General features: G+C 41.0%; 1 protein-coding gene across 5 annotated transcripts in view; it reads right to left on the minus strand.

Annotated features, from left to right (window-relative positions):
• Window positions 1–17238, minus strand: part of CTNNA3 (catenin alpha 3) — an 896431-nt gene that overhangs the window by 803048 nt on the left and 76145 nt on the right. The gene's annotated exons all lie outside the window — the stretch shown is intronic.

Here is a 17238-nt window from a genome sequence, read left to right on the forward strand (position 1 = left end):
ATAGTAAATATGGCAGGCGACCAGCTTGGCTTAACAGTGAAATCCTTGCTGATCTTGAACACAAAAAAGAAGCTTACAAGAAGTGGAAGATTGGACAAATGACCAGGGAAGAGTACAAAAATATTGCTCGGGGATGCAGGAGTGAAATCAGGAAGGCCAAATCACACTTGGAGTTGCAGCTAGCAAGCCATGTTAAGAGTAACAAGAAGGGTTTCTTCAGGTATGTTAGCAACAAGAAGAAAGTCAAGGAAAGTGTGGGCCCCTTACTGAATGAGGGAGGCAACCTAGTGACAGAGGATGTGGAAAAAGCTAATGTACTCAATGCTTTTTTTGCCTCTGTCTTCACGAACAAGGTCAGCTCCCAGACTACTGCACAGGGCAGCACAGCATGGGGAGGAGGTGACCAGCCCTCTGTGGAGAAAGAAGTGGTTCGGGACTATTTAGAAAAGCTGGACGAGCACAAGTCCATGGGGCCGGATGCGCTGCATCCGAGAGTGCTAAAGGAACTGGCGGATGTGATTGCAGAGCCATTGGCCATTCTCTTTGAAAACTCATGGCGATCCGGGGAAGTCCCAGACGACTGGAAAAAGGCTAATGTAGTGCCCATCTTTAAAAAAGGGAACAAGGAGGATCCTGGGAACTACAGGCCAGTCAGCCTCACCTCAGTCCCTGGAAAAATCATGGAGCAGGTCCTCAAGGAATCAATTCTGAAGCACTTAGAGGAGAGGAAAGTGATCAGGAAGAGTCAGCATGGATTCACCAAGGGCAAGTCATGCCTGACTAATCTAATTGCCTTCTACGACGAGATAACTGGCTCTGTGGATGAGGGGAAAGCAGTGGATGTGTTGTTCCTTGACTTTAGCAAAGCTTTTGACACGGTCTCCCACAGTATTCTTGCCAGCAAGTTAAGGAAGTATGGGCTGGATGAATGGACTATAAGGTGGATAGATAGTTGGCTAGATTGTCGGGCTCAACGGGTAGTGATCAATGGCTCCATGTCTAGTTGGCAGCCGGTATCTAGCGGAGTGCCCCAAGGGTCGGTCCTGGGGCCGGTTTTGTTCAATATCTTCATTAATGATCTGGAGGATGGTGTGGATTGCACCCTCAGCAAGTTTGCAGATGACACTAAACTGGGAGGAGAGGTAGATACGCTGGAGGGTAGGGAGAGGATATAGGGGGCCCTAGACAAATTAGAGGATTGGGCCAAAAGAAATCTGATGAGGTTCAACAAGGACAAGTGCAGAGTCCTGCACTTAGGACGGAAGAATCCCATGCACCGCTACAGACTAGGGACCGAACGGCTCGGCAGCAGTTCTGCAGAAAACGACCTAGGGGTTATAGTGGACAAGAAGCTGGATATGAGTCAACAGTGTGCCCTTGTTGCCAAGAAGGCCAATGGCATTTTGGGATGTATAAGTAGGGGCATTGCCAGCAGATCGAGGGACGTGATCATTCTCCTCTATTCGACATTGGTGAGGCCTCATCTGGAGTACTGTGTCTAGTTTTGGGCCCCACACTACAAGAAGGATGTGGAAAAACTGGAAAGAGTCCAGCGGAGGGCAACAAAAATGATTAGGGGACTGGAACATATGACTTATGAGGAGAGGCTGAGGGAACTGGGATTGTTTAGTCTGCGGAAGAGAAGAATGAGGGGGGATTTGATAGCTGCTTTCAACTACCTGAAAGGGGGTTCCAAAGAGGATGGATCTAGACTGTTCTCAGTGGTAGCTGATGACGGAACAAGGAGTAATGGTCTCAAGTTGCAGTGGGGGAGGTTTAGGTTGGATATTAGGAAAAACTTTTTCACTAGGAGGGTGGTGAAACACTGGAATGCGTTACCTAGGGAGGTGGTGGAATCTCCTTCCTTAGATATTTTTAAGGTCAGGCTTGACAAAGCCCTGGCTGGGATGATTTAGTTGGAGATTGGTCCTGCTTTGAGCTGGGGGTTGGACTAGATGACCTCCTGAGGTCCCTTCCAACCCTGATATTCTATGATTCTTCCCTTATTTCCAGGAGGTTTGGGTGGCAGTCTATACAGAACGATGGGTCTCTCAGGTCACCGGGGACAGTTATGCCATTTGATTTCAATCCCTGACTCCCACCCATCCCATCTTCCCACTTCTTCTTCGGGGACCATTCTCAGCAGATAAATAACTTAATCAAGTTGGAAGCAACAGAGTTACTACCCATAGGCGCCGACTCCATGGATGCTCCGGGGTTGGAGCATGCACAGAAAAAAAAAGTAGTGACTGCTCAGCACCCACCAGATCAGCATATCAGCTCCTCCCCCTCCCCCTCCAGCACCTCCTACTGGCAATCCCACCGATCAGCTCCTCTCCTTCCTCCCCAGCACCTCCCAGCTGATGCAATCAGCTGTTCAGCGGCATGCAGGAGGCACTGAAGAAGAGGGGGAGGAGCAGGGATAGGAAGAGGTGGGGGAGGGGGCAGAACAGGGCAGAAAGAGGCAGGGTACAGATGGAGTGGGAGCTGAAAGAGGCAGGGCAAGGGTGGAAAGAGGCGGCATGGGGTGGGAGAAAGGAATGGAGTTGGGGCAGGCCTTGGGGTGGAGCAGGGGTAAAGCAACTCAGGGAGGAACTCAGGAAGTTGGTGCCTATGTTACTACCTCAGAGGTTTATCAGGAAAGATTTCTATTCTCCTTATTTACTCATACTGAAGAAGAAAGGGGATTTGCACCCAATCCTAGATCTCAGGAATCTCAAATATATTCAGCACACCAAATTCTATGGTAACTCCTACTTCAATTGTTCGTGAACTAGACCCATGGTCTGGTTCATTATCCTCAACTTATGGGACACTTATTTTCATACTGTCTAGGACTGTTCATTATAATTATGTTTTATTCCTAATTTTAGTCCTTTGTGTTTCTTATTTTATTTTTATGTACCCTTGTGTATCATTACTTTTAGCAGAACATGTTTTGCTTTTGCAAAATCAATAAAAATACAAAATTAAAAACATCATTTACAGAAGGCTGTAAGAACAGAAGATATTTTTCAAATCTGAAAGGATCATCTGATCAAACATGCCTACATTTTTAGGTTTACCTTCCAAGTTTTCAAACCTCTTGTTCTTCACCTTTTCCTGAAGCATACTTAAATACCTCCCTTAAAGAACATATCACATACCCTGGAGATCAGAATGACCCCTCTCTAATAAATACATATTTACTCAGATAACTACAGGCTCTTCAAAATAATTCTAATCCGTAGAGTAAATACATAGTTTAACAATTAAAAAACCAGGTCTGACCAATCATCTGGATTCTGTACAGGGTGGTTTAAAAAAAAGTTTATTAATTCCCACTAGATCGGATTTGTGTGATTTCATAAGCAGAATAAAAGTCCTGAAGCTGCATCAGTCTTACTGCATTCTCTCTACCTGTCAGCTCCACTCAGAGGTCAGCTGGGGAGCAGAGGCATGGAGCCATGTCAGTAAGAGAAATGCACAGGACTGGAGGTCCCCACATAAAAATACAACAGCAGTCAGAGTTTGAAGTCTCATTAAATATAGTCCTTTCTCCCAGCCACAGAAATTCCTTCACCAGACTGCAATCCAGTCAGCAGAAGTGGGAGCAGGAGCACCTGTTATTCTACAAGGTTATTTCTATTTAGAATTCTACCTATAGGCTGGGAGCTACAGATGCTCAGCACCTTGAAAATCATGACTTTTTTGTGTTTAAATCCATCTGTGACGGGGTATACCAAACCCTCTGAGGCTCCTGTTGGAGACCTCATGGCCCTGCCACGCTCCACACCCCAAAAAGGCAGTGGAGAGGGTCATCCAAGCCAATAGGGGAAGTGTCCTGAGCACTGAGGCACCGCAGAGGGAGAACTTAACTGTAGGGCTGTAGCTGAGAAGCCCAAGAGGGCAAAGACATTGTCTCCAGGGAGGGAGCCCTGGGGCTCTGCTCTATCCCAGAGCAAGGACAATATGAGAATGAGTGAGTGAGAGAGAGTGCCAAGGGGACACTCATGAGACGTGAGTGTACCCTGTTATCATAGGGATTTAGGAGCTTTTAGATACTCAAGTTTGAAAATTCTGGTCTAAGCATTTTGTTTTCTTAAAAATCTTTGCCTATTTGCATTTTTTTTATTGTTGAGGGTTTGGGGGGAAGGATAAGGGTTTTAAACCAAGACTATTTTCTCTTTTCTTCCATAAGCGTTAAGTGCTAAATACTATAAAAAATAGTCAAGCATCAAAATGTAGTGATAATGCCTTTGGACAACTGCACCCATAGCATAGTTCCAGGCATCCTTCAGCTTTGATCAGGAAACTGATCAGACCTGAGGGACATAAGACCCATCACACATGGTGCAGCACCATCAACAGGAGAAAAAGCTGTGCACAATACTGGAATAAGTCCTGTGCAACACAGCCCTCACCAAACTTTATGGAACAGTGCAAGGTATCCTAGGTGAAGAGCTGATAGGCCATTTGAGAATGAGGTGGCCAAAGTCCAGTTTCTATATCAGCAAATACTAGAGGATCTAGAAGATGGCACTGAAGGTAACTAGAAAAACATTTATAACTGAGCTACACAGTTACTAATTTCTTGTTCACTTTTAATTTGTTTGCGCAGCAATTTTTCTCATTTTAGTTCAGTACAGAATTTGTTTCTCAACTGCAAAAGGCCAAGAACTTAAAGTTAAGGGTCTAGGTGGCCTTGGGAGACGTAGCTATTATAGTACATTTTTTCCTTCAGGAACATGGGTTTCTTTGGTGGAAAGGCTGCCAAACAAAAATATGTACAGTAGAATCTCAGAGTTATAAACACCAGAGTTACAAACTGACTGGTTAACCATACATCTAATTTGGAACCGCAAGTATGCAATCAGACAGCGGCAGAAATGAAAAAAAGTGCAAATATAGTACTGTGTTAAACAAACTACTAAAAATATAAAGGGAAAGTTTTAAAAAGATTTGACAAGGTAAGGAAACCATTTCTATGTTTGTTTCATTTAAATTAAGATGGTTAAAAGCAGCATTTTTTTTCTGCATAGTTAAGTTCCAAAACTGTATGAAGTCAATGTTCAGTTGTAAATTTTTTGAAAGAACAATCATAACTTTTTGTTCAGAGTGATTAACATTTCAGAGTTATGAACAACCTCCATTCTCTGTATCTTTGTTTTACTACAAGTGGCCACTTTCCACTGCCATCAAGCAGGGCAATGGCAGGCCTGATTATATATCACCTTGAACTACACTTCTTCCATAGACGAATGAATAGAGAAGCTGCTTCTTCAAGAGTAGTGGGGTAAGTGCACGCAAATTGCCACTGACCTATGAATCTCTTCCTATAAAAATATACTTTTGTGGGTGTGAGGGGCAGAAATGAATGGAGTGGTTGCTGTCAGCTTTTATTATGAAGTTGGTTTCTTATTTGTTTTATTAAACTTTGTTCCCTACCATGGGCAGGTGTTAATCTCTGCTTGGAAACAGACATTTTCAGCTTCACTTAACTGTTTCCAATCAAAGTGAGAGAGACAAGAAGCTGAAGCCAAAGGAGTTGTTTCAAGTCAGAAGAGCATCTTCTACCTCTGGCTACAAACAGCTGAGCACCCATCATTTTGCAACAGTGCCTGTGTACTCATTTGGTAGAGATGGGAAACCAAGACCCTATTAGGAAAATAAGCCAAGAAGAGCATCTCAATCCACTCCTGTATAGATCTACACAATAGATGGAAATAATGCAGAGTACAACATCCAACTCTTTTTTTAAGCTAGTTATACCAGCTGCTCCCATTGTTCTCTTTGGTAACATTCTCTGCATTAGCTACTCTTTTTCTGAGTACAATGCCTTTAGCACCTGGCTCTTTCTTAGCTCAGAATGTTCCCTCTTCTAATGAAGAAAACAAGTAACTGCAAGGCTATCTTTTCTATTCCAATCGACATTTCGCCTGCTTGAATGAAATGTCTTTTCTTTATAAATCGTCTTTCTTTAAACAACTACTATCAACTCAGTTTAAGACCAGAATTTAGGTTTAAAAACAAAAGTGGCAATGGGTTAAAAAGCCAATATAAATGGAAATTTTTACATTAAATTCAATGGAAATAGGATGAGTTTAAACAGCCGTATGCGATGCTGTGAGCCCAAACAACAAAAAGCAAATGTGGCTGTTAATAAAAGTGAAACTAACCATCTAGTTTACTTTTCAATTTCATTCAATTTGGGTAATATATTTAAAACTCTCATTTTTAATAACATTTTGGTATTACTAGAAGTAAGCCATATATGAAGTTTTTGAACGCATTGTTTTGTCTCAAGAGTGTCTTGTTAAACTTTTATATAATTAATAGAACCCGGAAGTGGGCTAGGCATTTCACAGAAGGCCTAGAAAGATGCAGTTCCTACTCAAGTGAGCTTTCAGTCTAAAGCCAGGTGTAACAGGGTGGTTTTCCACAGGAGCTGGAGAGCCTGGGGCTAAGCCAACCTGATTCAGAATAAGCCCCATCTGTCGCCTGATCTCTTTTAAAAGGTTAATAGTATTTGTATTAATTGCCAATTGATCAGAAGGTTCTTGTCCCAGAATCAAGCTGCACAGAACTAAACCCAGTAAGTTCAATATCTTGCAGGGACCCCTGGGACCTATGGCAAGGACACTCACACTGAGAGCAAAGTAAAGCCTTAGAGATCTTTATTAAAATAAGGAATAAAGGCAGAAATGCTCCAAACCACAAAGAGCTAGGAATACTACAGTATTGGCGATATCTGTGGTATTCTTTGCATAAGCTCTTAGATTTGCATACTTACACGCCTCCCTGAGGACCTGTGGTAAGAGACAAAGGACCAGCCCTGCCTCTGGCATGCCAAATGAGTCTGATGGTCCAGGTTCCTCACGGCCCAATAATAGAGCTCAAGGGTCAAAATGGTGGAAAGTTAATAACAGAAAAGCCAAAATCTCCCTCTTCACAATGGTTTGCCTTATTATAGGGCCTGAGCACAATTATGAATATTCATGCTAATGCTCAGCCTTCCATGATCAAATCTAACTTCCTCACCCACATAATATTGAGGTGTACTTATTCTATATGTTAACATATTAATGCCATTTTAACTCACTATCATACCCATCACTTCTTGTTTAAGCCAGTTTATGGTTATCACTTCCATATTCCTGCATTTGCCACTTACCATTAAGTTCCAACTCCTGCCATTCAGCAAGCTAGTCCACGTTCCAAAAAATCTAAAGGTAACCGTTAGGCCATCTATCTGTGCCAAAGGTCACAGGCCTACGATACTTAACTATACTTATGCTAATTTGTGTAAGCTAATGTGTTACAGGATACTGGCCTGTAGATTCCTTTTGTTACAGCTGAACACAATAAAGGCAAGCTAGCCCTATGAGCTACACATCTGAGATGAATGAGGCAATTCACAGTAAAGAACCGAAGGTGGCTACAGTAAAGGGGATAGTTAGGCAGGATGCTCAGAGAAGTTGCAGTGGGAGCGCCATGCAGGAGAGACTAAAGAAAGCTTTCCAGGCAGGGAGGTCTGGGACTGCACATTAAGCCTGGATTCTGACTCAGATTTGAGCCCAAGCCCCACTTCTGTCCACACACAATTCAGTCTGACTTGGGTCGGCAAGCACTCATGACCCTGGCTTGAGGACCCTGCTAGGGAGCTGGATCAGAGACTCTGATCTCACCCCTGGCATTTTGCAGCATGGATGCAGCTCAAGCTGCAGACCAGAGTCAGAAGGTCTTCATAGTGCAGTATGGACTGTTAGCATGGCTGTGAAACCTGGGTCCAGCAACTGTAAGCCCAGCTTCACAATTCAATGTGAATGATCAAGCTGGGGCTTGGAGAGACCGAGTCCACAAGCCAGTGTCCCATACATACCCATAGGGACCCTGACTTAAACAGGGGAAGATCAAAAAGTGCTCCAGACAGGGTGGCCTAGGAGAGACCCTGACTAACCAGGAAGTGACTGGGAGACCCAGAGGGGAACTTGAAAAAAACAGTAGGAAGTGACCCAGGGAAAACCACAGCAAAGGTAAAAGAGCAGACCCTAGCTGTTCAATACAGGTCTCTGGTCTGGAACTCAGAGTCAAGGGTAGGAGTGGGTTGCCATACCAGCCCCAAGGAAGAGGGCATATAAGCCCACGGTAAAGGTTGTCAAGCCCAGAATGGGGGCAGCAGGCTGAGATAAAGACTGACTGAGGAAGAGCCCTCAAGAAGGTGGAAAGATTTTTGTTTCTGTTAAAGACATTTTTGGACTTTTAGTTTGAGGTGAACTAAAGATGGTGACCCAACTGAAGGGCTGAATTACCAGGCAGAGAAACCGCCACAGTGCCATAGCAACTGTTGGCAGGGTCCACTAGACCAGCAAGAGAACTGTGATGCCAGGCCTGGCCACAAGGGAGCAGCGACTGGTGAGTCAATTCTGCTGCACCCTGTTCCTATGAACACTTAATGAACAGTGGAATACTTCATATGCTTAGAAGTTAAGCTCATTAAATGGTTTTTTACTTTACATTACTCCTAATGGGGTAGAGTGCCTAAGGCATTGGATAGACTCTTCAGGGGCTGCTGTAGCTATAAGCAAACTAGGCAGATGCAAATTTGGCCCAGCCACCCTATTCCTACCCATCCCCTGCTCATCCTGGAATGATGGAGGGGCAGCTGGGCCAAACCTGAGCGAGCTAAGCTGCCACCTTACATTTGGGCCCCCCAACTTCTACCATAATGACCAAAATATATGAAGGCTCACCATACCCCGCCCCACCCACCCCTCCCCTCCCAGTTAAGAACCTCTGTTCTAGGAGAGGGGCAGTACACTGAAGTTTTGCCTAGGGTGGCAGATTGAGTGGCCTCTGTGCATCTTTTTAATTATTTTTCAGATAAATAAAAGTTTTCACGAAATAGAATAATCACTATTTGGGAATTAGTCCCACTAAGTCTGGAATCTCAGCTTGACTTTTCCTTTCTGTAGCTGTACCAAAAGCAGACCTTTTAACAACCACTGTTTTAGACATGCTGAGCATTGTAGGGCAGTACCAGTTTATTCTGCATTTTTTTTTCCATTCAAGACTCATTATTTCACCTTTCTGTGAATTAAAATCACATAACCCACTTCCAAGCATTTACATGTCTCACCACCACCAGCACCCCATTATTCCTATATACTAAGTTCACTTAAGATTTACCATGCACTTGGTTCCATACTTTTGCAGACAGTTATGGCTGAAAAATTAAAATAGTAAGAAGATCAAGTAGTCACTTTGCCAAACCAATCTAAGCATGGGGTCTCATTACTTATGATTAAATCTAGCTGGCCTCATTACAACGTCTCCAGAATCTCACAAATCACAATACTTTTTCTTTAGGTCCCCTAATCCCTCTGACAGAGAGCCTGATCTCATTGTCCCTACTCTGGAAAACTCAATAGCCTTTTGAAGTCAACAACAATTTTCCCTTAGCACAGCTGCAGGAATGGGCATGAGAGTCCTGCTTTACCAAAGACATTCTAAATTCTATTGCCTCCCTCCTTTGTACTGAATATTTCCCTCTTTCAATGTTCGTATCATCTGAAAAAATTGCACCACGTCTCCCTTTGTTTCATGTCAAGAAAACAAATTAATTCTAATACTGATCATTGTGGAACTGGCTCTCTACTAGTCACATCTGTCCATCTTTCACTGCTGCAACTGCTCTCTAATTTCAGTTACCAAGATACCTCTTTACTCCATGTGCAACTCAACCCCACAGGGTACTCACTGACTTCATCAATTTTCCATATCGTGGGCTGCTGTTGGATGCAAGGACAGCAAAATGTGGTGAAGAGGGTATTTTCCATCTGCAACTGGTACTGGAATTGCAACTGGTACTGGAATTGCAACATCTGGTTTCAAATGGGGTTCTTTCTATGCTTTTCTGTGCAGACAAAGGCACAGAATTAGAAAATAGTGGTGCTCTCTACCAGGGGTTACGTCTTGGGTGTTATTCAAAAGCTGAATGTCCAAAATGTGGCAGCCCATCTGTGAAGCGCCACTTTTTCCATTGGGCACAAGATGCCCTGGGGCCTCTAGGATTCATGTTGGAATTCAAGATATAGGTTTTTACATATAAACTTAAAAGCCTAGACTGGTTTGGGCAGCGAGAGGCTGCCTCTTTCCTTGTTCCATGCTGCCACAGTTGCAATCAGTGAAAGCAACTGAACCGGAGCTCCCTCATTACAGCATTCTCCATGAGGCCTCAACACTGCCACATACATCCCCACTAGTCTTTATTTGCAAGCATAGGGGAAGGAGACAGGATGAGGGGGATTTGTTAACTGCAATATAATGGAGTTATGGGATGGGAATGAGTTATGATGGTGTGGGTGGCATATTGAATTTTAGTAGTTCAGTGTAATTGCTGATTGTGTTTTAGATATTGGAAGGAAAGTCCAGAGTGTAGCTAGTAATCTCTATTTCATGTTAGCCCGTTATCAACCTCAGTTCTGCCAATGATGCCAGCTCTCACTGGGCATTAAAACACTGGTGTGCTTTCTGCCACTTGTGTGTGGAACAAACTGCCCCCTTTCCCCCTCAAAAAAAATCCATAAATCAATATTATTTATCCTCTTTCAAATCTTTCCTTAAAAAATTACCTCTGCCTAAGACACACTGCCTTTTGTTGACATCTAGGCAGAAAATGAACTATACTGTATACTTGTCTGTGCAAAAACATGCTCATCCCTTCTCCTCACCTGTTTGTTTCACCCATTTGCTCTGCTTTGTCATTAACCAAGGTTGTAAATTCTGTGTGCAAGGATGACTGTTTTACTACACATTTGTACAGTCCCAGGCATAGTGTGTAGCACTAGTTGAAAAAAATTGACTTTATGCTTTTTTCCCATTGAAAAATACTGTTTTGTCAAAACTGGAGCATTCCACAGAAACATACTGGTTTTGACAAACTTCCGAGCTAGGAGGGTTTCACCTCAGGTTCATCATGGAATTTTGAGGGTGAGATGCTCACCCCAAAATAGCTCACTTGGAAACTGGGAGAACCAGCATCAACTGCCTACTTCAAATCAGAGTAGGGAATTAAACTTGCATCTCACATCGCAGGTGACTGCCTAACCACCAAGCTATTGGCTTTTTTAAATATATCTCAAAACGTCTTTTTCAATCCACATCAAAACTAAAACAGATTTTGAAATCTCAATTTCACAAAACAAAATTTTTTCTGGCCTTTTTAGGCATTATTGCAATACAGGTAAACATTATGTTTTAAAAATTGAAATAAGATATATATGCAGTACAATATCAGAAAAAGTAGCATTCATCAGTCTGTCCTATGATACTTGAAGAGGTTTTCCACTTTTGTAAATCATGCCATTTTAATATTACTTGTTCATCCGTTGTTGTTGTTCAATGCCTAACTGAGGATCTCATTTCTTTTCTGCTGTTTTAATCGAGTTTAGTTTCATTTAGCTTTCCTAGATACTTTCTTTAAATGTATTATCCATCCCTACCTTCCAGCGATTTTAAATGTAGCTGTTTAGAAATGGGCCTAAACTGGAACCATTTATAAAACCCCATAAATGTCAATGATTCAGAAACAAACCCCAATTGAGCTTTTGCAAAACTACACCAAAATCCTTTCTCTCAGTTCATTGTCATACCCCGCAACTCCCTCCCAAGTAATTTTCCTTCTATCAAATAGCAGCTGTGAGAAGGGGTTTAGTGTAACTGTGTGTGTCTCTCTCTCAACCCCAATTTCAGCACTACAGCTTCTCTCCAACCCCAGCAAATAACCCGTTTCACATTTCTTCTCCATATTTCTTTTGCAAAAACTGAGGCGAAAAAAATATTTTTTCCATGATTTCTTCTAACAATGACTCATTCCTGTCCTTTCTTGAAAGCTTGTGCTAACATTTATGTTCCTTAGGTACAACTATATGAAAAAATTTGATCTTTATTTCTTATACCTCCTTTTTTAGTCATGCTGGTGGCTCAAAGGGAGGGCAGAATTTTGCTCAATTTCTAAGATACAAAATTATCACTTGCTTAGAGATTTTCAAAGGCATAAAGGGCAGTGAGGTGCCTGACTGCCATTGACTTTCAAACTTGGACTTTTTTAAAAAACTTACTGCAGATGCAACATTATATATGAACTATGGAGAGCTAATACTATACCAAGAAGGGATCATGAAAAGTTAGATCCATTGAAATACAAAATTTTTATAACTCAGGCTATTTTTTTTTTACATAAGCTAGGTTCTATATGCCAGAAATATTAGACAGAAACAAAGACTGGGATTTTCAAAGGAGTAAAAGGGAGTCAGGTACCAGGTGTGACAATTTGGAAATCTGTCTGTACAATTTATGAATATTGGTTGATATAATGGAGTTACTGTAAAATATTACTATGAAAAACTGCTGTATCAGCAATGCTTGTCTGTGTATCCATCACGGGTCAGCAGGCTTGTGTCATGTCCTAGAACAGGACAAAGTGAATGTACCTCAGATTAACGATGGTCCTTTGATCACAATAGCATGCTAAAAAGCAACTACATCTTTGGAAACACAGTTTCATCTTAGCCTCTGGAAGGAGGGGAGAAGGTAAGAGCAGTGTAAATTTCCCAGGGACAGAACAAATACAGCCAGGTGATCAGGAGGTGTTTTAATACAGCAACACACGGGAACAGGGGAATCAGAAGAGAGAGAGAGAGCGAGAGAGAGAGAGGTCACAGAAGCTGGGAGACTCAATGACAGAAGGCATCCAGCATGTAACTGCCTGTGTGAGATAAAGGACACCCTGCCTGTCTGCCTAGACTCACATGTCCCACCCCCACCTCCCCAGGACTCCCAAGGGAAGGTGAACACATATAGGGTTTGCTGTTTTATATTTTCTATGATTAAAAGAGCAACAGTGTGTTAGATTTGTGCATAGTGTCTGTGTGTTATATACTTCACAAATACTGCATGCCCCTGGAGAGAGCTGAACTGTAAACCAGAAGCTTCACACCTGTCAGAGATTGGGGAGAGGGTATGTTTAAGTACAGGGGTGTCTGAAGTCTTGACATTGCACCCCCAGGAACTAGACAGCTGGTCACCAGGTTCCAGGCCACAGTAGGGGGTGCCAGATAGAAGGTCTGCTCCCCAAGAGTGTGTTTAGGGTCACCACAATTATGCAGTGGCGGGACTCCATTTCAGGTTCTTGAATACATTGGCCACACAATTTCATACAGTGATTCCAGCATCTAGGCAATTAACTTGTGTTTGTATTAGTACATAACTTTTAGAAAGACATCCAGTCTTGATTTAAAGTCCCTTACTACAATTTCCAATTTGAACTTTTTGGACTTCCAACTCCTAACCATTTGATCTTGTTATGCCTTTGTCTGCTAGATTAAAGAGTCCCCTAATATCAGGTATGTACTTCCCTTTATAGATACTTTTAAGTCTTAACCTTCTTTCAAGAAGCTGAAGAGATTGATCTCCTTAAATCTTATTGTAATGCCTGTTTTCCTGGTGACCAATTATTTTTGTATCTCTGCTTTGAATCATCTCCAATTTTTCAATATCCTCTTTAGAGTGTTGACCCCAGAAATGCACAATAATACTATCACCAAAGCCATATATAAAGCAGTTGGGGGCTGAGTTCTTTTAAAAATTTGGTCCCACTTCTAGGTGAAGAATCTTTTGATATCTGCCCCTCACCTGAATGCATCTGGAAAAAGCAGAGTGAAAAATGTCTGTTTATTCCCTTTAAACAAATAAATACTGGATCTCAAGACTAAGGTAAACTGTTCCTATTGTTTGAGTTTTGCATCATACCTTCAGTCTAAAATTAAGTATTTTAAAAAGTAAATTCACCTGTTTGCACATAAAACCATATATAGTGCTGCACAACATGCACTTCTCTGGAACCAAGACAAAAATGAAGAACAATTTGACAGCGTTGCTCCATCTTCTGGAAGTATTATTTCCCACAAAGTAATTTACTGTGTGCTATAAATTATCTCCTGTAATAATTAATGCTTCAAGTTTTATCTGAAACTTTTTTTAAACCTTTCTTTGCATATGAATAGTCAGCACATGATATGAAGAATAAAAATTGCATATTTAAATAATTCACCATAAATTAAATCTTTCACTACATATAAATTAAAAGCTCTTTCCCGGCATATTAGCCTGAGGGCATACAATGAAAAATCAAACAAGTAACTTAACAACTATATCAGAGTGGTGTGGTCTTATTTTATTTGTTTTAAAACATGTTTTAAAATTCTGTTGTCAGCTGTTATGTTACAGTATTACTGAAGATGTAAGAGCAGAAACAAAACTTCCTTTGAATTTGAGCCAACAGTGCTACAGGCATGCTAAAGGCATTACTAATTTTAAGAACATCAACTGCAGCAATAATATTTCAATCTGACAAATAATAGGTACCACTGAATTTAATACATAATATTCATTTGTATTCGCATGTGACAAAATGATCTTGCACTATTATTGGCCAGTGCACCATTGGTAGGAACAGGGTCCCATAAAAGAGAAAGGGTGAATGCTTACAAAAATTTTCCTGAGACATTCACGCTTATTCCACATTTAACACAGCATTTGGGAGACCATTCCTTCTTGTCAGGCTACACTGTAGGAAGGCAGCTAATGAACCTGAACTGCCTTCCTGCAGTCTCAAACCCAAATGTCTCTGCTGCAAAAAGCAACCTCATCCTCCTTCACTGAAATGATCAAAGAAGGTAGATTATCTGGCCACTACCGTGTCAGAGAAGAAAATGACACACATACCAGCTCCCCTGACAAAGCTCAGCCCTGTTTGCAAAATTGGAGATTCTGAAAGCACAGAGGGAAGGCTGAGCTAGCACATGCCAAAAGTTTTGTCTGTCTTAGTTATTGAAAGCCAAAGAGGAATTCCCAGGTCTACTGCTGACAGAGGTAATCAAGGACTCTTTAGAGAGGGCTACCCTGAAGTGGAAGACATTCTGACTGATTCTGAAGAAAATGTCACTTAAGTGACCTTACCAGCCTGATCTTTATCTACCCTTGTGACCACAACATTAGTAGTTTGGTCAACAGCAGTTTAAAAAAAAAAAAAGTCATAATGACATTACAAATGTGCTCTTAAAACAAGTTGTTTTTTAGTATCTGTCCTAAACTCTTCAAAATCATGGTTTTCATTTCTGTACTGCAATTTCAGGTCTTCTCTAGTTTTCTCACTCCTAAGAAATAAGGACAGAAGCAGACAAAAAAAATAGCAAATTTAAAAGAAAGATTCATCACTCTGACTGTGAAAGTTCTTCTGTGTTGTTGTACCTCATGCAGATTAATTTCCATATTGTAGAGAACTTCTGGTTCGTTCCCCCAATAGATGGCAGTGAATCAGTATCTTACCAACAGGACTGGTTGTTTTACAGCACTGAGAGTGATATATAAACTGTTAGCTATTAGAAGTGGGCCTGAACTGGAAAACCAGATTCAAATATCACTTAAATGTGAAGAAGTTCAGATTCTGATCAGGTCTGAACTTGTGGGGTTTGGTCTGATTTCTAATGGCAACCTCTTCCCAAATACACTATTCTATTTTCCAGGCAAAAAGCAATCAAAGTGTATCCTGTGGGTAGGAGATTAGACAGCACTCACCCTGCAGGTTCTCCTGTAAATCCTACCAAGAATTATGTTATATTGGCTGATAGAAACAGGTTCAGCAGTAGCATAAGCAAAAAACAGAACTCAAATGTACAAATATGGACAAAATCTTTGATGTGCTGGGTAAAGGGATGCAATGTACATCCTCACCCTTTATGCAATGTCTTCTTCGATTGAAAGGAGGAACACATTTTATGACTAATATCTTTAATAAGAGAAGTGGTTTTGGAGAAGGCAATTTAATGTAGAGATGAAAGATAGCAGGAAAGGATATTGAGGAGATGCTTGTGACCCAGACAGGGAGGCAAGCGTAACAAGATAGTCTCAAAATGTTTTGGAAATACAGACTAGTGAGACCAGAGATGGGGGGGGGGAAGGTTCCAGGAAATGCAAGAGTAAACCAGGGTCTGTGAATAGGAGAGAAGCAGAGAAACCGAATGCCAACCCAAGAAGAAATGAAATGTGTAACTAAAGAGTCTGCTAGGGAATGAGGGATTTATTATGTGACATTAAATGGAACTTTGCAAGGCAAAGAGTGAGAATTCAGAGTAAAGAGATAATTGCAATTAAAGTGCAGTTCTACTCTGAAGAGTGACTATAGAATTAGCACCATCTCACTCAGATATGCTCCCTGAGCCCTTACAGATGACATTTATTATGCTCAACGTAAATTATGAGATCAGATAAGAAACCCATTAGAAGCAGAAAAAGACATTATTCATTACTAGAAACAGCACCTTCTAGCTATTGAGTGGCTTTATATCAAAGGGCACAAAATCTGTGTCCCATCTCACTAGAGCTGGCCAAAACTCAGGGTTTCCATCTCATGTGAGATTCTGACATTTTAAAGTTTTGTTTTCATTCTCAATTAGAAAAAAAAATCAAAATTTTATTTTGGAAAAATTGTGTTGTGGATTGTGTTCTCACTTTTTATATTTTTACATTATTTCATGACTTGTCAGTTGTGCATTTTATGCACTACTACTATTTTATGTCATTATGACATGGCAGTAGTAGTTGAAATATTTCTATTTATTTTTATTTTTAAAGTCATTAAAGGTGGCAGGTACTGAATGAACATCTTTTCTAGATCAAGTGTGTTCTGTTTGTTGTGAAATGGAACAGTTCGACAATACTACTACTGCCATGTCATAAAATGTCAAATATAAAAATGAAAAAACTTAAATTTGAAACAAAATTTCAGAATTCCAAAGGCAAATTTTTCCCAACACACAGTTTGTTTTGAAATGTCTCTTTCATGGAAAATTATCAAAATCAATACAATTTTGTGAAAATTTCTGTTTTGTCAAATCAGGAAAACACCATCTATCATCATAACACACTCAGGCAACTTGTTCCTTGCCTTGCCTAACACAAGAACAAGTTATTCATGTTTTCAGAAACAATCAGCCTCTGAACCTTTTCCTAAATTTTAAACAAACAATCTAATCAATCAATTTTCTTATTTAAACGCCTGCTGTAACTGATTTTCCCTGAGACAAGTCAGGAAGTAAATTTGACAACACTGACACCTAGTGGTAACATTAAAAGATCAGAACTAAAATAAAACCATGATCCCGCTCCTACAATATATTACCAAATATACAAAGCTCA

This window comes from Natator depressus, chromosome 7, assembly GCF_965152275.1.
Source record: "Natator depressus isolate rNatDep1 chromosome 7, rNatDep2.hap1, whole genome shotgun sequence".
NCBI lineage: Eukaryota > Metazoa > Chordata > Testudines > Cheloniidae > Natator > Natator depressus.